The 26,908-nt window shown below is 31.4% G+C and overlaps 1 protein-coding gene across 1 annotated transcript in view; it reads right to left on the bottom strand.

The window, feature by feature from the left end:
* Nucleotides 1-26,501, bottom strand: part of LOC148278150 (trissin receptor-like) — a 184,201-nt gene extending 157,700 nt beyond the window's left edge. The window contains exon 1 of the mRNA XM_088231831.1: nt 26,258-26,501. The gene's annotated coding sequence lies outside the window, so the exon portion shown is untranslated. The remainder of the gene's footprint in view (nt 1-26,257) is intronic.
* Between the last annotated feature and the right edge of the window lie 407 nt (nt 26,502-26,908).

Here is a 26,908-nt window from a genome sequence, read left to right as displayed (position 1 = left end):
CATCAATGGTATGATTAATCGTGTTTATTGCATAATTTAATATTATTGACAAAAAAGCTCACCTTTTTAAGCTTGTTCAGGTAAAAGAACTAGATAATCAGCAAAAAGAACTACTTACGTGGAGTTTGATTTGAGTTTATTTTCGTTGGATGCCTATTCGAACCTGTATAGCAAAACAACCCGATTGGGGTTAACGACATTGAGAAGTAGAATTAATCACCCAACCTTAAAATATACTTTAAAACAGAACCCATCTTTTTAGTTTTTTTTTTACAAAAAAAAACTAGTATTAAAATTCCCATTTCTTGTTAAAAATGTGACATTGTAATAATATACTTTGATATCTTTCAAGACCTCTTGATTAAAACTTTGATAGAGTTATTTCCTCACTTTTATATAATTTTTCCTAGTAATTGCGTATTTTTTTATGTCATACATCATTTAATAAATATAAATACTTGTTTATTTTATATATTAATTTCTCTGTTCAAATCGCTTATTGATATTTTTAGACAAAACATAAAATACGTATAATTATACGTTAATAAGTATCAAGAACGACACAACTATATTTTTAAATTTTTGATTTGATTATAAATAAAGCAAACAAATGAGAAAATAAAATCCTATGTAAGATTACAAAAATAAAAAAAATCAATTGAAATTGAAAGTATTCGGTTTTGATTTTGGACTGAGTCTCCTTCTCAGTTTCCACTTAAGTATTTATCATTCAGCGCGTCCACTTAGCGAGGGTGGACACCTTTCACTTCAGTAGACCGAAGTGTCAAGGCGGATAAGTTTGGGTCAAGACCCAGTATTGGGAAGTATAACGCGATTCCTTGCCCAGAGCTACGGGTGAAGACCACAACCGTAAGGGTTGCGGAGATGAAGTGCACCAGCACGGTGGAACAGGCGGAAGGGGCGCAAATCTTCATTCAGGCCACCCGGACTTACTTCGGGCTATGGGCTGTTGGGAAACAGCGGCGTCGGGCAGGACGTTGTGTTGAGGATGGCAGCGGAGGAACAATAGTCAACGGTGGCATCCTAAGCCTAAGTTTGTATGAGGGGATACTGTCTTGGCATCGGGTGGCAACAGGCCGTAAAAAAAAAACCAAACAATAAATCTCCTAGTCTTACGTGTAAACTGAGGACTAAGAGGGCTGACCCGAAGTAAATGGGACATACAGTCATCGTCAGCAGGAAGAAGAAGAGTTTTGATTAATTTTTAATTGTCATAACTACAGACGTTTGCTTAATATAAAGTTTCCAAATATTAATATTTTAATAGGAAAATATGTTGCTTTTAACCTTGAATTTATTGAAAAATCCGATTAGTAAAGAAAACAATAAAATTAATTTCCTTACAACTTAAAACATTTTCAAGAAATTTCATAACTTAACAATTTGATACATATTTTCAGAGTTTCAGTTTTACTAAAGTTTCTAAAGAATTTCAAATAAAGTTATATGTTTATATTAACAATTTGTATCCCGGAGCCGTGTAAACACGTGATTGTATGTTTAACCACGCGATGTGTCCCGGTACCGTGTTTTCACGTGGTTTACCAGCTGTCTAAAAAAGTGCATTTTATTAACATCTAGTGACTTTTATAAGTATTTTTTCGCTGCTGGTAAACCACGTGAAAACACGGGACCGGGACACAACGCGTGGTTATTATAATCACGTGTATACACGGCTCTGGGATACAAAGGACAAAAAAATAGTGAGGCCTGTATATGTGGGAACATTTCAATGTGGCTCTAAATAAATAAAGGCCAATGTTGGCAAAAATATCATACAAAAATGATACCACAAAAATGGGCCAGGCACAGAGTCAATTCTATATGTATTTTTCCGGTGCTCTAAGTGTTAAATGTTTATCGCTATTTCTAATATTGTATGATGCATTTTTTTTTAAACACGCAACATTAAAGATGCATATGTGATTTAAATGATTGAAAAATTAGATTTGAAAATTTTTCCAGAAGCTTTATTTTAGTAAACATAACCTACAATATAAAAAATATCAATTTTTCAGAGTAAAGCAATTAGTAGTTAGCGTGCAAAGTATGCATTACATTTTGGGTCAGTTTCCGACTGTAAAAAACTTCCTTAATTAATTTTTGAAATCAGTTTTTACACGGTATTTTTTTACCCGTATCCAAGTGAAATCAAGAAAACGGTTCCGTTTTTAAAATACTTGTAGTACTAGAACCCAAAACGAGTTATTTTTTTTAATACAGGTGAAGTTATTCCAGTAGAGAAAAGTCCGCTTTTTGGGTGGACTGATTAGTATGATCGCCAACCATTTATGATGGCCCAGATTTGATTCTAACGAAACGCGGAACTAAGGGACGAGGGTTTGACGTAGGAGAAGGCAAGAGTGCTGGCTGGTGATAAGGTTTCCTGGAAGCGTCTGGTGATGTCCACATGCTCCACTTAGGAGCGGATTTAGAAAAGAGAAAGATAAGATATTTAGTTATTTGTATGGTGGAGTTGAAATATTTATTAGATTTATGATTTTAAATATTCCTCAAACTAGCACTTGAAACATTACAAATGATTAAAATATGCTGCAATTAGTATACTTATGTAATAATCTATGCACAATAATATTACTAATGGAAGAAAGATGATGATAAATAAACTTGTGAGTATGTAGGCGGGTAGCTAAATTCCTTTTAGGTATATTTAAGAAATACTTACTCATATTTTTTTCATGTTGTTGGGTAACACATAAAATATAATGTTGGATTTATTAATAACCGCTTAAGGACTAAACCCGAACATACTCGGGCGGCAATTATGTGCGAAGATTTTCGCAACCGAGATAACTCGGGTAAACTTTACCTGCAGAAAAGACTACTCTCGAATTTACTCGGGTGAAAATAAATAATGTTTCGAGCCACGAGGCTTTATTTTTTGTTTTTTGCATTTATAAGGCCGTATTGTTTAATTATGACAAATAAAACTTCTTTCATTTCGTGATTTACACTATGCACCATAGTAAAATCATTATTCAGTCGCATTTTGAGCCTAAAATGGCTTAGATACGTCTGCCTCGTGGTTAGCAAAAGTCCATATAGTTTTTGGTTTGATTTCCAAAATAATGTGGTTATTGAAGTAAAAATGTTATTATTTTAAGTTATTATTTTTACTAACTTAAAAAATAAGTACAGAGTCCCGGTAACAATGTTTTTTTTTAAAAATGGATACCTATATTTTTTCAAAAATTTAACGCACCTTCGTCAGTAACCCGTTATTATTTTTTTTTACATACAATTCCTCCATACGTGAAATGTCACCAAACTTCTAAACGGCTTAACAGATTTACGTGCGGTTTTTAAAGAAATATAGATTTTTGCGCTGTGCGTGTTCGTAGATTTTCAAATATTCAATTAAATATGTAAAATAGAAGTAAGGAGCATAAATCTTTTATTCATCGATCTACCAGGGTTGCATTCGAGGAGAATGCATTTACTAAAAAATTGAAAGATGTTGTTATTTGTGTAAAAAAATGTTGGTTTTCGAATGTTTACAAACAGCATTTATTTTTTGTGAATCTCAATTAGATACTTTCCTTAAATTCTTTATAATTTTAACCCATTTTTTATTTTTACTAGATTTTTAGTGATTCTTAAATAATATTAAATTCAATTTATTTTTTAAATCGTTTTCCTACATAAGAACACCTCTCTGTTGGTGACAAGACCAGAGTTGACGTTTGCAAAAAGAATGCCATATTAAAAAAAATATATATTTTCTGTTTTGGAATTCAACCATAAAATAGGTACCTACTTAAATTCAATATTTGAATATTAACAATTTTTATATTTGGAATTTAATAACAAACAAATACCTAGCTACCTACTTATCAATGTAAAGTCTTTTACCAAGTTTAAAGCAGGCAAGCCAACGTTTGGGCAAGACAACGTCTGTCGGGTCCGCTAGTATTTTTTTATAAATATTCTATTTTTCATAAAGGAAATTTTATTTAACTTTATAGACAATTTACAATAATATTGTGAACTTAACATTATAATCGAAGCCGAGACACGTACATTACACGGTTATAAAAATGATAAATAATTACTCAAAGTAGTCCATATCCAGTCTGATTCCTGTGAGTGAACTATTTTTATTTTTAAAAAGGTTTCACGTATCTCATGAAATAACTATAAAAAATTATTTATTTATTTAATTTTACAATACGCTCAAGGGGCATTTACAAAAAATAAACAGGTAAGTACAAACATAGTGAGTAAATATTTAAAAGATAAACAACGCTTTTTTTATACATGTAGAAATAATAAGAAGCATACAGCCATGCAAAATAAAAAGTGAAACTTTACATGGTAAAAAAGCAAAAAAAAAAATTTAATGGATATAAGAAAAGTAATTGAATTAAAAAGCAAATCATAAATAACATGTAAAGGATTCAAACAAAAAATAAATACATTTACATAAACTTATAAGTATAAAAAAAATGGTATCAACAAACTATTGTTAAAAACAATTAATGAAAATTAGTTAACGGTAAGTATTTATGTGATAATAATATAATATACGGTACACAAAAATATTTGATAAATTAATATCAGAAAGAGATAAAATAATAATACACATCAAAAACAGAGAAAGAATTGTATGAAAAAGAAAGTTTTATTACGACATTAATAATAAGTTTCAAACAGTGCATTTAAGAACGTTTTAAAATTGATAATTGTCGTATTAAAAATGTCTATTTCACAAGCAAATTTGTTGGCTAAGGAATGTAAACGCGGAATCGGAGAGTGTCGTGCATAGTTAGTAGCTACGTATGTACTCGTAGTTGCAAACAACTCCGTACTTCTAGTGACTCGATTAGGTATTTTGTATTATCAATGTATTTCATTATTGAAAATATTTCATCTGAGTGGCCAGATTAGTAAAAAAATATCTGATTATACGAAATTTTCTCGCATTATTGCACCTTGAAAATGAAAATTTAGCTTTTATGAAAATCGGTGGCGTTCACTTTACGGTAAAACCGTTTTATTAAACTCGTATTAATGTGGAAAAAACCACATGTAAATACCAGACCTTTATAGTTAATATATTGCGACATACGAAATCATTTTATTTAGAATATGATTATGACTTAAATGTACTTACCCGTCAGACGTTCAACAAACTTGGAGTACATAATCGTACAGTTGTATGTTACATTTTCGTGAATTTTATTTTATAAATATTTTAAGCTAAGGGATAACTCAAACCACATTTCGACAAGTATATTCAGTTCATTTCAGTGCCGAAAATCGGCGTTTATTATTAGCAAAGTATTATTATATTCTGTTTGCAAAACAGTGAAGAAAGTAAAAAATTTACAAATATACAAACATATTAAGCACTGTCTGTTCTCACTAGGTATAGTTAGATAATTTTTTTCTTCTTTTTTTCTTAATTTTATTGTGTGGATGTATGAATATGTTTTATTTTATGTATATTTGTTAGAAATCATAGGTATATTTTAAATCATGTAAATGAATGCCTCGACACCGGTTGTGCCTAGTGAGGTATTTATATTTAAAAACAACAGGGTTATGTTAAATGTGAAATAAAAATAAATTAATAGAAGATACCTGCTCTAAGGTAGACAGTATTAAAAAAAAATAAGTACGGCATTTTTTTTATCTGAGATGGCAAAAGAAAATTAATTGAAAATGGGATAAGATATATAAGAATACGATAACTTTTTAAAAATTATGGAAATAAAAAATGTAGTTTGATGAGTGATCGACTTTTTTTAATGGTGAACTGTGGTTTTAATACCAACAGCCGTGGTGTAATAATCAGTAATAGAGGTGCGAAGCACAGCAGATTCAGTAGGGTTAATTGTTTTAGCAAAAATGTGGTCGATACGAGTTTCTGCCTCATGTGTCACTCACATGGCTCACATGGCAAAATTCACATCTCAAAAATCACATTGCTCAAGACAGATATTTCAGCTTCATCATCATTCCATGTCCGCTCCCTAGCTGGATTATATCGTGTCACAAATAGCTTCCGGATATTTCTGCCAGCTGCAAGTTTCAATGCATCCTCCAAAGTTAGATTCGCGTCCCGTAGTTCTGACATGAACTGAGAGAACAGAGAAAGAAAAGAAGAAGTCTAGGAATTTGTCGGGTTGATCTTGCGTTGGGTGTTGAAAGTTTATGATTTCTTGAACATTCCAACATTCACAATACCACACATCACAACTCTCATATTATTATTATTTATCATTCCTTTTTGGCACTGTATTGGCCCATCAATCATCGCGCATCTAGATTATTTCAGTTACATGAAGGTTTTACACTTTAATTTAATTTTAATTTTTTAAAAAAAGTTCTGTATAAACCATGTTAAGAATTGAACCAGAGACCTCTTGCATGTATGCAAATACCCTGAAATTTCAACCACAAGACAGATAAATAATAAATTATATGGACAATTCCAAATATACAATTTTCAAATTTTAAAATTCGAGTTCATTTTGTTTTGTTTGGAGGTTTTTAGCATTAATAATTATATAGTGGAGCCATGGGCAAACAAAAAGGCCATAGAAAAGATGGGTCAACGAAATTGCCTCTATCGCCGGTAAAATGTGGATGATGAAAACAGGTGATAGGAAAGAAAAGACGTTTGAAAGAGTCCTTTATCCAGCTGTGGAAAGAATAAGGCTGAATGAGAATTTTCAAATTACTATATAATAAAAAAAGGGTGCTTTACATCAGTGATTCTATGCAATATTGATTTTAATTTGACATAAAATTGAAGTAAAACACATTTTGGCTTATAAATATCTTTCTAATTGAAGTTGTATAAATACAGCAATAAAATAAAAAAATAAAATATCGGTATCATAAAAACCGTTTTAAGTTTACTTGTGCGAAACGGCAATCTTGGATATTTTCCAGGAAATTATGATATTTAGAAATAAAAATTCTGGTATTTATCGAATGCTTTTTAGGCTTCTGGATAATGAACACAAGCGGATGTTTATGTTTCATTAACGATTGTATAAACGTAAACAGACGTAAGCAAATATATCCGATAACGCCTAATATGATAAAATCCCAATGAAATCTGTTTACAAAAAAAATCTCCTACACTGATAATCATAAGCGGCATTTCGTAATAAATGTAAAAATGTAACGTAACGTAAAAATGGCTAATTTTTACATTTATTTTAAAGAAAACGTCCTCTTGGCTGCGTTTTAGACTTCTTTAGTTTCAGGTTCTATTTCCGGTAAAGATAAAATAAATATAAGGTGATTTTTCTCAAGCCTCGGTATTTTTTGCTATAATTCACCACTGTGATTGGGTCTCTTGGCTAGTTGTGGACCAAACATAGAAACGTCATCATCATCATCATCGTTCCTTTTCCAAATCTAATGGTGCATAGAGCACCGCATCCATACACCAACTGCAGCATATCTTGATTTTTTTGAAATGATGATCAGTCTTACGTTTCAGGTACCAGTCCAGGGACTATGAAATATTCTAGTGTAAAAACACCCTTTCAAATAAATATTTGATATCAACCATGTCGAGAATCGAACCCGAGACCTCTTGCAAGGTGGGCAAACGCCCTGACCATTACACCACGAGGTCAAATATAGAAGTAATCGATGTGCAGTTAGCTCTGAAAAAAATGCCGTTCTTATGATTTACCCAAATAATTCAATTTTGGGGGCCATATTTTACAAGCTGTGAATAATTCACTATCAGAAAATGGGAATCAAGTTGTGGTAGAGTGGGGTTCAAACCTCTGATCTCTGAGCTCGCGACACGAGCCATGGTACCACCACCTGGTTTGTAAGTGCTGCCTAAGTTTCTACATTTGTCGTTCGTATCTTTTAGCTGGTTTGACTTTGTGAACAATGAGGAATTAAAAGAATGGAAGCAACAAACTCTTGTGACAACTATCATAAAGTAGATTTGACACGATTGTCGGACGCATATATTGTGGATGCCTCCTAAGAGCCTTATCCACGCTTGTTCACTTTAAAAGGCCTTAGGTTTTCGACGTCCTTAAGGTCCGATGCTGACTGTTTGTCAGCAGTTCATGTCAGTACTAAAAGACGTGAACCTGACTCAAGAGAAAGTTAAGGAGTTAATCGCTGACAGAGTTGACTGGAAGTTCATTGAGGACACAATATATACCAAATAGGATAATTGTTACATTAATTGGTGTGAAATAAACCATTTCTCTACCTTAATGATAAATAAAGCAATTATTACACTTTACTCGAAAAAAAACTACTTTAAGGATGTACAAAACACTAATTTACACAATAATCGGGTTCAGATGTTGCCTGAAAATTTAAATCCTTTTTTCTGGGGTGGTTTTTTCAAAATCTATCAATTTTTAAAAAACGTAAAATCACGAAATTCAATGAGTGAAAATAGTTTTTTTTGTCCTAGCTGAATGTCTCGTGTTTCACATGTTTCCATATGTCGAAGAAATAAAATTTATATTCTGTTTTTTTTTTAAATATATCCCCCCATTAAAAACACGTTTTTTTGTCAGATCAATGTCACGAAAATGAATTTTTAATATAAAATGGCAGATTGGATTCCGTAAGAAAATTATTTAAAATGATGCTTGTACACTGAAATATTGCGTGATTTCTGGAAAGGTAGTAGAAATTTAAGACCAATCGTGTTCCATTTATTTACTAAATAGTTTATAAACGCCGCGATCGAAAAACTAATGTAGTGTTCTTAAGAAAATAAGCAACGAATACATAAATAATGATGTATTGGTGGTGTTTGTGTTTGAATAAGTTAGTGTCAAAATCTACAATGCCCGTATTACGCTAAAATTGATTCCAGTTAGAAAACGATTTATTCAATAGAAATTGAAAAAATCAATCTGCTTTTATTTGTTTAAAAATCCTAGTCAAACAATGAGAAACACACCTGATGAAGCAAACTAACAGTTTTGAGAGGCTTTATATAAAGAATGGTACAATTAAGAAAAAAAAAGGTTTATTTTATTCAAACTGTAGGTGATCCCAATTTTTCAATCATGTTTTGAAAATCATATAAAAAAAATATGGCGGCCGTTATCAACAATACATTGATCTCTGGCAATTTCTGAAGCTTTCGCATAATTTTCTATACATTTTAATGAATATGGCCGTGAGTTCAAAGAAATGGTAATTTGTGGAGTTACAATGAGTTATTTTCAGCCCAATATAAAAAATGTTGTTAAATGTCACCCTTCGAAAGATGGTAAAGTGCTTCGATTTGCTAAAACATTTCCTTACAGCGCATTGAGCGGTTTTTGTAGTCAATAATACTCAATTCACGAATAAGCATTAGTTTGTCAGGATTAAAAGAAAAAAAAATTACCCACCTCAATCCCAGCCCAAGAAGTGGTTCCTTAAAACAACTCAGTCAGTTTCACCCCATCCCGTATTTCAGAAACATCAGTTGATTTTAATTTATTTAAAGTAATTTAAGTCTCGTTGATTTTATAGAATTATTTTGAAAATACTGCACTTGCTCTCCGATTGATGGAAATAAATTATATGAAATAACCGGGTTGTAGTCCCTTTATAGTATTATGAACCCACGGACCAAAGGTCGGAGGTTCAAATTTCACACTGCCTTGATTTGATTTCTATTTTTCAAACTCAAGTTGTTTATGACTTTAAGGAAATTATCTGAAAATTCAAACATTTGAGTTAATTGAAGTCGAGTATTTCTTTAAAGAAAAAAAAAGGTATACCAGGGCGGATAAATAATACAATTTTGTTTCTTAAACTGGATGGAAAAACGTTTTTGACTCGGCAGCTACTATTAGGTAAAAAATCGGAAATATAATATCGAGCATGTAATATCAAAACATCCACCTCATAGTGCAATGGTTGGTGGGTTTCTAGGGTTTCTAGTTTCCGGGCAAGGTTGAGATGATTTTTTCTACGGTAGTTTCGGTAAAGGTCCCTTTATTGTGAGATAGAGTTCTAGGCTAAACAAAGCTTTTAAGCGGGCCTAACTCCACGTGGAAAGCATCGCGCGGAAGCACCCGCTTGTCTATCTTTCTTGGAGGCATCGGTGTACCCTACAATGTCTCCTTTCCTTTAATGTAGGAAGTTATCGAGCAGTCATTGTCCGTTATTAGGAATAAGCACCTTAACGTGACTTTGTTAATTAATTTCCATTATCATTACATCCAATGCCGTATTTGCTAATGCCGGATTTATATTGAGATACGGCTATTTTTTTTACTACTGACGATCTTTGACTTTGCACAAAGCACAGTTGCAGAATTTGTAACAACGTTATTGTTCAAAAATAAATTGAAATATTGATTGGATCATCAGGAAGAGTTAACTGAGCCGTTTTGCATTTTCCGCATTGTCATATCGTAGGGGTCGTCGATGTGAGCACAAATTAATGCAAAAAGTTCTTAATTCGCTACAATCTCTAAAATATTGGCTAGGTAATTGTATCTCACATGGCGTAATGATTGTTCTGTTGTTTATTGAGAGACAATATTAATTTGTATCATTAAAATCCTCTCCACGAGTACGTCACAGTCGTAATTGGAGAAAATAAACCTCTTAATATACTTATATTACAACAGAGATTGAGAGCATTTATTTATTTATATATCAACGGTCCAAAAAACCTTTTACAATAAAAAGTTTTACAGAAATAATCACAATAGTAAACAATTCATTATGTAATATACAATATGAACTTTATAATTCAACAGAATAATTCAAACAAAACAAATAAATTAAAGTAAAATATTTAAAAAAAAAAAAACTGCAAAAAAGTAAAAAAGGAACATAACATATCCAAGCTTATAAATAAAAGATAACAATTATAGGGAGAAAATCTTATGTTCTAAATATAAATATAACAAAGTAAAATTAAGAATAATTTAACATCAACATAAAGTGGGTAGTATTTAGCTAGATAATAATGAAAAAAAAGCAATGCCACAATAATACTTTATAAATATTACGTTTTTTGGATCAATATGAAAGCTTAAATAATCTTAATACAACTTTATTTTATCATTTGGTTGGAAGAAGTTGGAATTTGGCAATAAACCCACAAATATATAATTTCTATATTAAGAAAAAAACAAAAACACGAATCCAAGAAAAAAAAAATAATTTGATAATATATTTTTAAATAAATTCATTCTTTTTCTAAAAAATAACGAGTGAGATTACATTTTAATGCATTTACAGAGTGTGTATTGAAAATATCAAATATTTTTTCGAACTTCTTTCCACACCTATGTATTCTGGATATAGGTGAATTAATTTTTTTAATGTTTATTTAACTTTTTGTTCATAATGTTATTTATATTTATATACATCATCAAACCCTTATTTACACCCGATGGAGCAAAGCGCACTGCACTAAAAAGGTAATTTCGGTGTTTCTCGATCATGTGTTACAGGAGTTAAGGTGATCAGTCTTATGCTTAATGGACCAATCTAAGGACAGTGAAATATTGCAGCGTAAAACTACTCAACAAACCGATATTTCATGTAAGGATCGAACCTTTTACCTTAAGCATTGTAGGTGAATACGCCGTCCACTACACTACTAAGCGGACTTTTCCCCACAAGATTAACTTTTTCAGGATTTTTACTTTAGTATAGCAATCGAGTCTAAAACACTCGTCCAGGGTTCTGATTCTATTTCACACACTGGATAGTATTCATCGTCCACCTTACTTTTAACTTATTTTTAAAAAAATATAATATTTATTTATTTGTTTTGGTACATTATACTTGAACCAAGCACCGAGCATTCAATTCAAAGTTTGTTTGGTACGTCTAAACAAACATTATAATTTCTACTAACAATTTTATCCAATTATTTATCTGCTCTAAATTATAGGGGTTAAATACACATTTAATTCAATTTACAATTCTTCTAAATTACAGACCAGAATAGCTTCCCCAATTTCCGTTTTGAAACAGGCACTCATAGAATACAAATGAGTATTGTTTCTGTTGTTACTAAAACAAAACCCCCTCAAAATCAATTGGCTTTTCCGGCTGAGAAAACTTCTACGCCACCAATGGATGACTTAGACGCTTTTCTCCTTTATATTGTAATACAGGATTACTGTTTTTCTGAAAAGGTTTTCTCTCATTGGAAACACGTTGACTGACTAAAAAAAAGGAATGAAGATATATTATTTTCGTACAAAATATTTTGGTAATAAATCATTATTTGAAAAAATACGTTTTTTTTAAGTCAATGTGAATTTATAATAGAAAATTGAACAATTTTTTTTTTGTTTGAATTGTAATTTGGTTTCAAAAATGTATTACTAAATATATTTCATTCTAAAAATGGAAACATTTGACTGCATTCATTTTTTTCACATCTTTTTTACGTGATGTCATTTTTCAATAGCTTATAAAATAGCAATTTAAAAATATAGGAAATCAATGATTAAATGTAACCGATAGTTTACACAAACTTTTTCTCAAATATTTCGCAGTACTAGAAACTAAATTGTTGCTATGAAACAAAAATTTCTTGATCATTTTTTAATTAGTTCATTGATTCATGTCCATGAACTTTTGAGTTAAGTTATGATGGGTGGAAACGAACCTGAAACCGTTTGATCCAGAGTCAGTGACATTTCTACTAGACGTGAAATATTGATTTTGAAGGTTGTTATAACTGGTTTATTGTTCCTAAACTGGCATTATTTATTAATTTACTTTATTTAAACAAATTTAACATAAGGGCGGGCATATTGCCTAAAGAAAATTTCTTCCTACCTACCCAAACCGTTCAATTGGAGAAAATCATTGGTATTTGAATATTTTTATTTTATTTTTATTTTTTATTTTTATTTTTATTTATTAATGAAAAACAACAGTTGTTATATTAGAATATAAGAATATAACATACATCCAGTTAAAGTTTTTCAGAAATATAATGAGAGAACATGTTACACAGTTAAGAGAAAAAAAAAATTATATCAGACATGAGAGAAAAAAAAGTGCTCTTAAGAAGGTTAAGGGATGAGAAATTAGAGTGGAGGAGTGGAGGAGACGGATTTTCATAATGTAGATGACCAATTATATTATATTTATTTTTGCACCACAACATGCCAGGAAGCCCAATTACAGTGGTGAATAACATCTCAGAACACCTAGGCTTGAGAAAAATCACATTTTCATTTTTGCGTTCTCACCGGGAATTGAACCCGGAACATTCCGTGCGTGAGTCAAGCGTCTTGACTACTACACCACGGTGGCCGCAATACATGATTGATTATTCAATAATTTCGCTTTAGAAAAAAATATTTATAAACATGTATATTTGTCGGCCTCGTGGTGTAATGGTCAGCGCATTTTTCTACCATGCAAGAGGTCTCGGGTTCGAATTCCGAAATATTATTTAAAAGGAATAGTCTTTAATCCCTGGACTGGTACCTGAAGCGTAAGACTGATCACCTAACCTTCATGTAACAAAAATGATTGAGATACGCTGCGATTGGTGTACCAACGCAGGGCCCTATGCACCATAAGGTGCGGAAAGGGAATGATGACGACATTTTTTAAGAAGTAAAAATTAACTTTGACTTTGAAAATTAAAAAAATATAAAATTAAAGGGAAAATAGAAATTTAGTAATTAAATAAAAAATAAATAAAATAAGTGAATGATAGAGTGAGAGAGATCGGTGTCTTTGTTGGGCGCCAGTTATTCGTACAGAATAACAATTAATTAAGTTTGCATTCGGTATAATACTCGTAATATCAATGTGGAGGGGTAAAATTGGAATAAAATGCTTATTGTGCAATTTAAATGAAATTTAAATGAATTTAAAAGAATTCTTATATTCCAGGATCACTAACTTAACTAAGACTAGCCTTAAACCTACTTAAACAATAAACTTAAAATTAACCTTACGCCCTTATGCGGCGGTGCGGCGCGGTGACGCGAAGGCGGTGTGGGTCCTTAGCGTCCAGCTGCGGTAAGGTGTGCCGCGGGGGCGGTTTGGAATGAGCGGCGGCGTTGCTTCCTGTCCCATGGTGGGGCACGAGGAAGGACGTCGGGTGCGGAGGGACGCACGACGTGGGTGGCTCGTCATGAGCGCAGCGTCACCGTGGTGCGGCGACATGAGCGCGTGGGTTGCTTCTTAGGCGGCAGCGTTGGTTTTGCGGCGTCAGGGCCGGTTAGCCAGCGTGGTGGCTTCTCTCCTGGGCTGCTGAATGGGCCACGGGGATGGCAAGGCACTTGGCCGTAACCCTCAAAGACAACTGACGCAGGAAAAGAGTCTGGAGAAGAGATCGAAGACAAGAGTTCGGAGAGAGAGTTTGAAGGAAAGAGATCAAAGAAGAGAGTTCGGGAAGCGGGTGTCATGGTTTTTATCATCTTCTGAGCGTCCCGACTCCCAGGTTGGGATGACGCCTTTCGTTTTTCGGTCTCGTCGCCCTGATTGGCGGGCGCACACTTCGGTTGGGGCGGTCTTCTTTTCCCGCCAAATTCCTTTTTTCTCGTGGCCACTTACATTCTTAAAATCGCACCTATTCTTTTAAACGTAAATATAAAATTAACCTAGCATTATAATTAAAGTTAAATAAATAATCGAAATAATTGGTGCGCGTACACGAGAAGATGTATGAAGGTATAGGAAGCGAGATCTGTATGCAGAGATAGGGTGACGTGGCGTTCCATCCTCTCTGCCTACTCTTACGAAGAAACGGCGTGATGGGTGCCGTTACGTTTTTCATACAAACGTGAAAAATAAACATGTCTAAATAAATGTTAATTGAATTGAATTGATTTCAAAATAAAAATATTATTTTAAACTCATTTTGATCTTACGTTTTTAAAATTGTCTCTAGCTTCAAAAATAATCACATGAGGCCGGTTCTTAGAGGTACCTTCTCGGTAAGAACAATAAGCTCTCGATTACCTGAGCGGACGGACATTCAATTTATTACTTAGCTTTAACGACCCTCGCGAAAGGCGCATTTTGGGTCCTTGTTACTTACTAAAAAAAATCTAACGGTACTTTTTTAAGATAGACGCGTTTACAGAGAATGATTTTTATAAAAGAAATGATAGAATTGATGGATTTGACACGACGGTACTTTCGGTCTATATCAACTTAATATCTACACTATACTGTGGAGAGAGAAGGGGTAGAGAGGGAAAGAAAGAGGGAAGAAAAAGGGAAAACCTTAATGTGACATCACTTACCATCATTGATCGCTTTGCTTTTACGTATCAGATGATCAAAAACTTGGTTTACTCATGCAGTTTCCTATGCTCCAGAGGATGCGGAAAGAGGAATGATGATAAATATACTTTGAAATTCAATGTTTAGTTACTTTTATTTTATTTTTAATTTTTTTTTTTCATTTTTACATGTAATATTTTTTTGGCTAAAGGTTGGAGCTCCTACCCCAGTTGTAAATTGACAGAAGACGCCAGGTTGATCTTTGATGCGTATTAATTACAATGGCGATGAGTTGAACAAATTAACTATATGGTGGAACTGAGTGACTGCGTTGAGCTGACTTAGTTGGGCTGATTTTCCGGGCTAACTGGGCGTTACCATGCCCTGTGGTCTCTTTTTAGACTGCGTTCCTTTATTCTTCGCGTCTCTATGGCGGGAATGAAGTGTGTTATGAAGTGAATGTACGGCAGGTCGTTGCTCTTAAGCTGTCGGACGTTTTATGTGCAATACTGTAAGTCTTTTTGCAAATAATGCTTTGTATCCAATAAAAAATGCTGAGTTTCGTCTTGGAGTCGTTGCTCTATATTTTAGGTAAAATTATTAAACACGCATGAGTGTCATTGATCAATGAACTATTGCCCCTACAAATATATTATGTAACACAAATATGTAAGTAACTACATTAAATACACAAAAAAAATTAAAAAAAAACTGTATTTAAGCCATTCTCTTCATATTTTAAACATTAATAAAAAAACGTATTGCTCGCTTCGCATACACACAATTACTGAGGATCACAATGAAAAATTTACCTTAAAAAACAAAGAAGGAAAAGCATTTTGGTAAATAATATGGTAAAAAGCAATTGATTTTACATAATTCAGTTGAAAAAAATCACCCAACAAGTACTCAGTATTATTTCAAATGATTTTTCTGAAAATTTATTTAAGTAAAAGCATTCATGGTATAAACAAGTATCTACATAAAGTTACGAGAGTTTAAAAAGTTTTTTTTGAGTACTTGAGTAAATTATGTTTTGGGCAGAAATTAACATACGTAAGAACTTCTTTAAAATCCTAAAGAAGGAAAAACGAGTAGTTATGAAAAATTATTCAGTCATGTATTTTAAATTCAGAAACATGCGAGAAAATGCTCAGGGCAAATTCGAAAATCATTGTTTTAATTTTAATAAACGCCAAGAAAATGAACTATTTTTGTGTGCATTAATAAAAAATGATTTATTTTTACTTTATTCTTATAAAACATATTCAGTTCGATCGTTTTGTCATATCATTTTTCGATGTAAATACAATCTTTATATATAACCTCTGTACGCGTGATGTCACCGCACTCCTCCTAAACGGCACAACCGGTTTACGTGTTGTTTTTAGGGAAATATAGATCTTTGCGCTGTGTGTGTTCGTAGGTATTAAAATCTCCTATCTAATATGTAAAAAAATAAGAAAGAAGCATAAATGTTCTATTCATCCATCTACCGGTGTTGTATTCGAGGAAAATGCATTTATAAAAAAATGGGAAGATGTTGTATTTTTGCGGATGAAAAAAATAAGTTTTGAATGTTTACAAACAGCATTAATTTTTTGTGGATCTCTATCTTTTTCTTTTTACTGGATTTTTGGTAATACTAAAACAATATTGAATTCAATACATTTTTAAAAATCGTATTCCTACATGAACACCCCTCTGTTGACGAGAAAACCGGAGTTTGACGTTTGCAAAAAGAATGCCATATTCGAAAACAAATTCATTTTAGGTTTTGGAATTCAACCATAAACAAGTACCTAGGTACCTACTTATCAATGAAAAGTCTTTTTTCCAAAATAAGATAATATAATTATAAGCGGGCAAACCAACGTTCGGTCAGGACAACGTCTGTTGGGTACGCTAGTGTTTTATATTATTCATTAAATTTGAAATCAAATTATGAATATTTTACAGAAAACATAAATAATTACGATATTTAATTGTAATAATAGTCCCCCTTTTACACTTATGAATTTATGTTCCTCCCTTTACCCTTCTTTATTTTTTTCATCTCTTGTTCCTAAAATAATAAAAAAATAGTGCACGTTTGTGTAAGCTTCTTATAGCGTGTGTCTCATCAGCACGTTTCAGAAATTGCATATTAGTGCAATTTGTGTCTTGACGAAGAAACAGGTACGTCTAGAAACCAGTAGATATAAAAAGTCGGTATGAGGTTTTATACAAATATTTACTAATACTTATTACAATGTTTCTCTACAAAGTGAATGCTTAAGATATGTATCATATATTACATAAAATAAATTGACCTTATTGATTTTATGAATGTGAAATTAATAAATCTGATCGAGGTAAAAACGTAATGAAGTTCGTATAAACAAATTAAATTTCAACGTATTTTGTTTTAAAAAAGGGATAGTGAGAAAAGCAACATACGCATTTTTAAAAACCATACTTAATTTTTCTATTCTATTTATTAAATGCTTATATTTGGTTGAAACACAATTTAAAAAAGTGAAAAAAAAAACATCAACTTTGACAATAACTATTCAAAAACAAGAGAAAATACAAATTACAGATTCAAAAAAACATCCAAATTTTTAAGCAAAACTCAAACTTTAACAATGACTCATTATCGGGAAATAAAAAGGAAAAAAACTACTGGTGCTATAAAAAAAAATACAGTAGCCTTAAGTTAAGACGTACTCACATGATTATTTATGTACGTTGCACTACAATGCCAATGGAACGTAAAAATGGTCGGTTTACGCCACATTGTGGCTTGAAAATGTTTTTTAGAGAAAAATAAATATACCAAAGGCACTGTGGAACCTTATTAAACAGTTCAGGATCCTAACGGAACTGTTATACTGCACTCGTATTGCATGCCAAGTGCCTCTTGTTCCGGTCAAAGTTTACAAATACGAGGTTTGTTCAAAAAATAACGGGAAGTTTGCTTGCAATATGTGAGGAATAATGCAAATCAAACACTAAAAACTTTCTAACAATAATTATTAAAAGAACTGTCAAAAAATGATTTAACTCGAAAATACGTTTTTATATATTTTTTATATAATGTGCAAATGATAAAACTCTCTAAATGCATTTTTGCACTTATTTAGAAAAATCAATTCAATGTAAACTTTTTGGACATGGTTTATGTTCATCTTTTCCCAACGGGGGCGGTTGCCCCACAGATACGGCGGGAGCTTTCTACGGGGGAGGCAGCAGGTCCGGAGGGAAATAGAGGGCGTTAAAACAGTCAAGGGGGGCAGCCGTGGCCTTAATTGTCTAAAAAATTCATCATAAAATAATTTGAAAATACTGTTTTCATCAATTGGAAAAACTCAAAATATTGTTATAATAATGTCTTAATAGAATATAAGGCTCGATATATCTTTCTTATTGAAAAAATAATAAAATCGCATTTCGCTAAAACGAGTTTAAATTATGTAATTATTTTTTAAATTTATAAAAATCCTATATACACAAATATATATATATTATTTATATATATTTTCCTAGCTACGAAACAATGTTCAAAATATTTTATAATTAATTAATACTTGAGGGCACTACTTGCAAACCCGGCAAAATCCATCTTTCTTTATTTTGAGCAAATTACAAAAAACTGTACAAACATAATTTATTTATTATAATCAGTAAATATTTTATACGTTAGCAGTGATGACATAAGCATGATTATGTTAAGAAACAGTAGGGCAATAATAAATTTTATTTTATACATTACCAACTTTGCAATACTAAAGTAGAGGTTGCCATGTTTGCAACAAACCCGATAATTTAAAAGTCGAATCCTACTAATAAAGCCATATTTTTAACTGACAAAGTGACAATTATTGTAAAAATATGTATTCTGAATTAGTTTCAATTAATATCTCACTTTTTTTAAATTTTGGATTTTGCCGGGTTTGCAAGTAGTAACTCACTTGAGTTCAAGATACTTTTACATCATCATCATTCTTCTTCTCGCCCCCGGTGAGCGGTGCAAAAGGCACTGCATTGTTAATCAAATGAAGAGTAGTTTAATTATATGTTACATGAAGGTAAGGTGATCAGTCTTACGCTTCAGGAATCTGTCCAGGAACAATGAAATATTGCAGTTCGAAAATCCTTTAAAATCGATATTTCACATCCACCTTACCAAGAATCAATCATAGGACTATAGGAATGGTAGGCAAATCCGTCAACCACTACACAACGAGGCGGACTTATTTCTACCTGACCGAAATCAATTATCGAGTTGAAAACACTCGTCCAGGGTACTTGTTCTATTTCACTTACAGAACTAAGTAAGAGAATTTCAACTATGAATGTTAAATCAAACAAACTTGATATTTTTATTTTATATTTGCAGCACTAACTTTGTAGTTATTCATCATTATCAAATAAATAAAACCATTTTGTTTTTAACCACTATTTTTTATTACCCAGACCGGTTTTGAAGCGAAACAAGCTTCTTTCTTAAGGTTTACTTCAAATTATTTTTATGATTCATTTTGGTATAATTGACGCACCAATAATATTATTATTGAAATAATCCATTCTATTGATTCTCATTACCAAATTATCTTGAAACAGGTTGGCCAAAAAAAGTAAATAATAATTTTAATAAGTTTCTACTTTTAAATAACGTTTGTTATGTTGTAATGATAAAAAAAATGTTGTTTACGCGTTAAAAAAAATTTCTTAAGAAGAAAATTACGCATTTAAAAAGCACGTCTGTGATTTATGAGATTCGAAGAATGAAAAATAACCTTAACTTATAAGATGATTTTCTTTAAAATGTTCAATGCTTCAGACAGGTGTTATCTGAAAGGAACATGATACCTACTTTATCTTATGAGTCACAAGTTCGTGAAAAATATTCAAAACTTACAAAGCTTCAATTATAAACCATTTATTTTTTCTGTTCAAAGCTCCAAAATTTAATTCCCTGTCTGAAAGTTACGTGTTTTAATTTTTTTAAATATATGGTTTATCTTAATAAACTTCTAGATATTGAATTTGTTTTACTAGAAATTCGGATAAAAACATAATCAAGTTTTTGCGTTACGTTTTATATATGATTTTATAATTATTTATGAGGTAGAATTTACTAAATAAGAAAGCTGCGATGGGCAGGGCACGTAGCAAGAACAAATGAAATGAGAGTGCTCAATAAGATACTTCACACGCGCTGCAAGGTAGACGTAGTGTTGGTAGATCCAAACTCCGAAAGCCGGATGGAGTGCAGAAGAATGCGGATGCTATTGGCATCAGGGACTGGATAAAAACATGCCAGGGTAAAAAAAGATGCCGACAAACGTTGGGGAAGGCCACGGCCCCCGGCGGGCTGCAGAGCCAACGATGACGTGTGTAAGATCCAAAGAGACATTTTACTCATTGTAAAATAATATTTAAATAACACGATTTTATTTCAAATAACCTTATTTTTTATTTTTAAACCGCAAACTCTCAAATCAGAGGCTTGTCAGCAAGTAGGAAAAAGAGAAGAAGGTATAAAAGTAGGTTATGACAATACACCATAAAACCAATACCAATTACGATAATTACAAAAAAACAAACAAACAAACCATCACGCCGTTTCCCCGTAGGAATAGGCAGATGGGACCGAACGCCATATCACTCTATCTTGGCATACAGACCTCGCTTCCTCTACACTCATACATCTTCTCAGGCACGCACGCCGATTATTCCTACTTTTGACATGTCCATCTTTAAGTATTTGATGGACTTGATCATGCCATGTCTTTCTCGGTCTTCTTCGTTTTCTGCATCCATCAACTTTTGCATCGTAGATCTTTTTAGCCGTTCTTTCGCTGTCCATTCGCTCTACATGTCAAAACCAACGCAGCACCCCTTTCTTGATTTTCGTGTGACAAGTGATATGTGATGTTATTTTATCGACTTTTCATTTAAACTATTATATTAATCTCTATAATATCCCCTCATACCAGTACATTTGCTGATTGGGTATATTTCGTACAAATTAAATATGTAATGTAATGTAATGCGTAAAGTTTATAAACCTTGTATTTTGTCATAAATAAAACAAATCTAATCTACATGAGTATGAAGAATATTACATCATACTTATAAGGAATAAAAAGAAAATACCTTTAGACTTGATTTATGGAGACATTTTTAAGATTATAAAATAGGAATACATTCATTTCTAAATAAATATATCTTGGTAAAGGAACACGTGATTTTTTTAGCTCCAAAACCGGTCGGTAATTAAATAAATAATATGTGGTTACCATCACAGAATTTTGGTTTTTTTAAATAATAAAAACAATAAAGTTAATATTTCAAATATAAATTCAAATTTTTTCAAATAAAATGAAAAAAGAAAGTTGTAAAGAAATGGGTAAAATTAAAAGAATTTTTTCTTTTTTTAACTATTAAAAATGTAATGTTTACACATTAAATTCGATAAAGAGTAAAATTGTAGGACAAGTTTATTTTAAATATAATTTATTTTTTTACTTTATGACATGGCGTTTGATTTTAAAATTTGTATGAACCCCTTGACGTTAAAGTAGTAGCTTTCAAATCGGTCGTGTAACTCTAAACTCGTGTGATTTATACAAAATCGTTAAAAAAATGAACGAAATAAATATTAACAATGCATTATTGTTAATGAATCAAAAGTTTTTTTAGCTAAGAAACATGATACATCTAATGAAAAATAATTTTAGGCATGCAAAAATAAGCATAATTGTGGGGAGGGCCGAATAATTAATTATTGACATTTCGAGAGAAACCCAAAACTCTGACCGGGGTTTTTCCAGGAAAAGCAATTAATTTAAATGTCAATGTGCTCTTAGCAAATGTTTCAAAATGCTCTGAAGTCAATATTTATAGACTTGAATATTACACAAAAAACAAAATGAAATAATCAAATGACCCAAATTGGCAAGTTAAGTATTTAAGGTTTGTTTAGACAAGCTAAATATTATCATCATTATTCCCTTGCTGCACCTTATGGTGCTTAGTGCACTGCATTGGTACACCAACCGCAGCGTATCTTCATCAATTTTATTACATAAAGGTAAAATGATCAGTTTTGCGTTTCAAGCACAAGTCCAGGGACTATGAAATATCTGTGCTGACACGGAAAAAGGGCATAGGTCAGTGTGGTGTATTTTACAAAATAGTTGTTTTACTTATAGACAGCTAGGGTCTCGTTGGTTTTTATAATTAACAATAGATATAGCTTAAAATTTTCAACTTCAATGCTTGAATATATTGAAATATAATATTTTCATCTTTGTTTCTTTAAGAAATCGCGTATATATATTTTTATACAAGTTTTGCCCCTTTTTCCTGTTATTTTTTCTTCATACAACAATCGATTTGGCAGTAAGTGCTCATAAGCCTAAATTTATTAATACATTTAAGTTTTGCTGTTGCTCAAATTGGGGATATATTTCCACAAAACACTATTTTTTCTACATTTTTACATATTTTTTCTTTTTTAAGCTCACCTTCAACTATGTTGGAGGCTCAAAGGATATTGGTACTTTCTCCTGAGGGTTCTGTCCTTTGCTGTACTACTATCATCGATAGAACCGCTACACACGTCTATCTTGGCATACATTTCCAGCTTCTTCCACATTCACATATCTTGTCATACACGCCCTTCGGCTTTGCTTGCTTTCGACATGACCAGACTTGAGGTTTTGGTTCATCTGATCATGCCACGTCTTTCTTGGTCGGTTTCGTCCCACGTTACAGTTCATTCTCGCCATGTTCACCTATTTTACCATTTTTTCATCTTTTTGTTCGACATGACTAAACCATCTCAGAGATCCCTTTTTAGTTTTATAAATTATACCTCACTCAGATTTACAATCTCACCTGATTTCATAATTTGTAACCATGCCATGTATTGATTTCCCACGTATTAGTCTAAGAGATCGCATTTTGACCACGTTAACTCTGTTTTTATCCTTCCTTTGCTCTTACTTATATACTTAAAGATATTATGTATCATTACATAAATCTCACTGAACATTTACATGTTTTTCTCATCATGTTATCAGGGTGATATTTTTATTGGCACTAGATATCTTTGACACGACGTAATCTTGGATTTTTATTTTTTAACAGGAAATATGCAGCAATAATCACACTACTCAGGTGAATAATTCAAGTTTGACGTTGAAATTTGATATTAAAAGGACTCCGGATTAATATTATTGCATTGCACGGCAAGCGTAAGTTGACTTTTGCTCGTATTCCACGTTTCAAATTTGATTAAAATATTTGTAAGAAGGCACAACTCGAGTCAGGTCTATTTTCTTTGATACCATTTTACAAATATTAACTTAGACTCAAATGTAAATTCGCTTTTTCATCGTTTCAATAGAGATTCTTTTTACTTTTCTTTATTTTACTTGTGTGTTTGTTTGTAAATGGGGTATCTAATTATATTAGTAACTCAATTTTTCCCCTTTTCTGTGTCAGCACAGATATCATAGTGTTGTGGAAGGCAACACTAACAGCCGTTAGGTTGACAGGTCTGAACTCTGCTTTGGCCTACAACGCTTAGTCCGCTGTAACGTCAGATCAGTTTGACATTTTGTCTGAGCTGATGTTGCAGTGGACTACGCGTTGCGGGCCAAGCCGAAGTTTGGACCTGTTGACCTCACCGCGGTTGGTGTTGCCCTCCACACTGTAAAAACAACCTTTAAATAAACATTTCATACCAACCATATCAGCAATTGAACCTGAGACAAATATCAACTCGGCCTTATATTTCGACCACGGGTGTAATAGTTAGCGCGTTTTCTTAGCATGCAAGAGATATCGGGTTCGATTTCCGATATGGTTGAAATGAAATATTTATTTGAAAATTGTTTTTTTTTTATTTCATAGTCCTGGACTGGCACCTGAAGCGTAAGACTGATATTATCTGCGTGTCATAAAAACGATCAAGATACGCTACGATTGGTATCCAAATGCCGTGCCCTATGCAGCGTTATGTGTGGAGAGAGAATGATGTTAAAATTACAACTAAGAATATTTGTATCATATATATCTATTCAGGAGAGTAAATATTACGATATACAATATATTTGTGTATGTGGCTTGAATATATAAGGGCCAATGTCGTAAATCGTAATTTTACAGGAGAGTAAATATTTAGCTATTCTGTGGCGTTACACGGAATTGTTTGACGTCTTTTAAAAGAAAAATTAATGAAAAACATTAAAACATGTATGTGTGTATAAAATAGTCAAAAATACAAGTTTCCTAATTGAAATTAACCCTCTACAAAATGATGACAAGAAAAATATAAAATCTGACATTGCTCCTTCTAGATTTTATCCACCGATACACATGTCAGACTGGCGATGTCGCTTGCGAGGAAACCCGGTCATTTTATTTATTTTATTTGTTTTATTTATTTTATTTATTTTATTTATTTTATTTATTTTATTTATTTTATTTATTTTATTTATTTTATTTAATTTATTTATTTTATTTATTTTATTTATTTTATTTATTTTGTTTATTTTATTTATTTTATTTATTTTATTTATTTTATTTTTTTTATTTATTTTATTTATTTTATTTATTTTATTTATTTTATTTATTTTATTTATTTTATTTATTTTATTTATTTTATTTATTTTATTTATTTTATTTATTTTATTTATTTTATTTATTTTATTTATTTTATTTATTTTATTTATTTTATTTATTTTATTTATTTTATTTATTTTATTTATTTTATTTATTTTATTTACTTTATTTATTTTATGTATTTTATTTATTTTATTTATTTTATTTATTTTATTTATTTTATTTATTTAATTTATTTTATTTATTTATTTTTTTTTTTTTTTTTTTATTTATTTATTTTTTTATTTTTATTTTACAAGTTTACGGACAATGTTCAATTTTAACAAATCATATAACGAAAAACAATAATAATACAGTAATAATACAGTAACAAATAATAAAATCAATCCGAAAAGAAAATCAAAGACAAGTTTATACATTAGACAGGCATTATAGAATCCAGGTTAATTCTACAAATACACAGTAAATTTATTGGGAATATTTTTTCAGTATATTTGTAAAAAACTCAACTAACAATCAAAATAATTCAAATCTTGATTTTCATTTACAAATCTAATTATTCTTGGGTAGAGGCGCATGGAAACCATAATAAGTCTTATGATGACCGAGGAACAGAATTTCATTATTTCTGATTCTCATAAAATGATAATTTAAAGGAATAAAATAAAAATATGTTTGTCTTTATTATTAGTAAATTCAAATTCTAAAAATAATTAATAAAGTAAACAGCGTTCTGCGCATGCGTCAACCAAATGTATTGAAAAAACATTTCTCATCTATGTATAAACTAGAATATTATTATTATATTATGCTATTCTAACCAAATAATTCACAGAAATCTGTCGGAAAACTCTGATCATAAACGTAATTAATTAAAACCTAATTAAACAAAAACCTGTTTTTCCAAAGCATCCCAGTCAATCCACAAAGAAGTATTTAAAAATTAAAAAATCATCAAATAGCCGACAAAATAAAGTAATTTCTGAGTATTTTATTAAAATGATACATTTCAAAGAAGTAAAAACCGTCTTTAAAATAAAGATAGTCTGCCTTGATTCGTAAAAAAAATGTTTTCCGTATATAAACTATTTTTTTCATTGAAAAATCAGAAGCCCTATTAAAATTTTGGCAGATTAAAATACCAACAATGATTTAAAATATGACATTAAATTTTTAGAAATCAATTTGTTCAAATATCTGGGCCAACTTTTTTCGAATATTCATTTAAAATGCAGAATCATTTTTAAGTGCGTGTCAAAATATGTAACAAAAACTTACATTTTATTCTAGAAATCGATGTAAAACAATTTTTGATAAAAATAACATTAGATCTAATAAACTTGTCAAAATAATTTTACGCATTTTTATTCATTTGCATAGGGTTTGTATAAGTTTAAAAAAATTGGAAAATGTTTGTTACCAGTAATTTGGAAGCAACTCACAATACACAAGAAGTAAACAGAAAAACTTATTGGCACGTTTGTTAATCAAATTCAACTGTTTATAAAAAAAAAGTTTGTAAATAAGTGACAAGTATTTTATTGATATTTTGAGAAGTATAACCAAAGTTTTCTCGCGTTCAACCCACGAAAAGTTTTAATCTGTAGGTCAAATGCGATTGCGCCGTGCGTATGGCGTAGATTGGACCGTGTTTAGCTACGCGACGCCTGTGAAGTACTGACGCCCTCTCGTTCGACGTCTCGGCGTTAACCCGATACGGAGGCGGATGCCACGCGTCACAAGAAAAATCTTCCATCAGCGTGGAATGCTGCAGTTTTTATGCACGCTGTTAACCAAACTTGTAAATCTACATATATCTATCAATATATCTTTGCAAATAGCATAAAAACGCATAAACGGGTAGATGTATTTAAACATCAACAGTTAACAGTAAAACAATTAGACCAACCGTGTCGTGACGTCGTTCGTTAGACGGCTAATTGTGAAACTGGCGTCGCGGGTTCTATTCCCGCCAGTTGCGAGAAAGAAATTGAAGAAACATTTTTTCTAAATTGGTCTGGGTGCTGTAATTTTTTTTCTTCTTGTTCCCGTTATTTATTGATTTGCTTAT

This window comes from Micrasema longulum, unplaced genomic scaffold (assembly GCF_059751315.1).
Source record: "Micrasema longulum isolate JH-2025_06_02 unplaced genomic scaffold, ASM5975131v1 h1tg000926l, whole genome shotgun sequence".
Taxonomy (NCBI): Eukaryota; Metazoa; Arthropoda; class Insecta; order Trichoptera; family Brachycentridae; genus Micrasema; species Micrasema longulum.
Note: the sequence above shows the minus strand (reverse complement) of the source record. Positions and strands in the feature narration are given on the sequence as shown.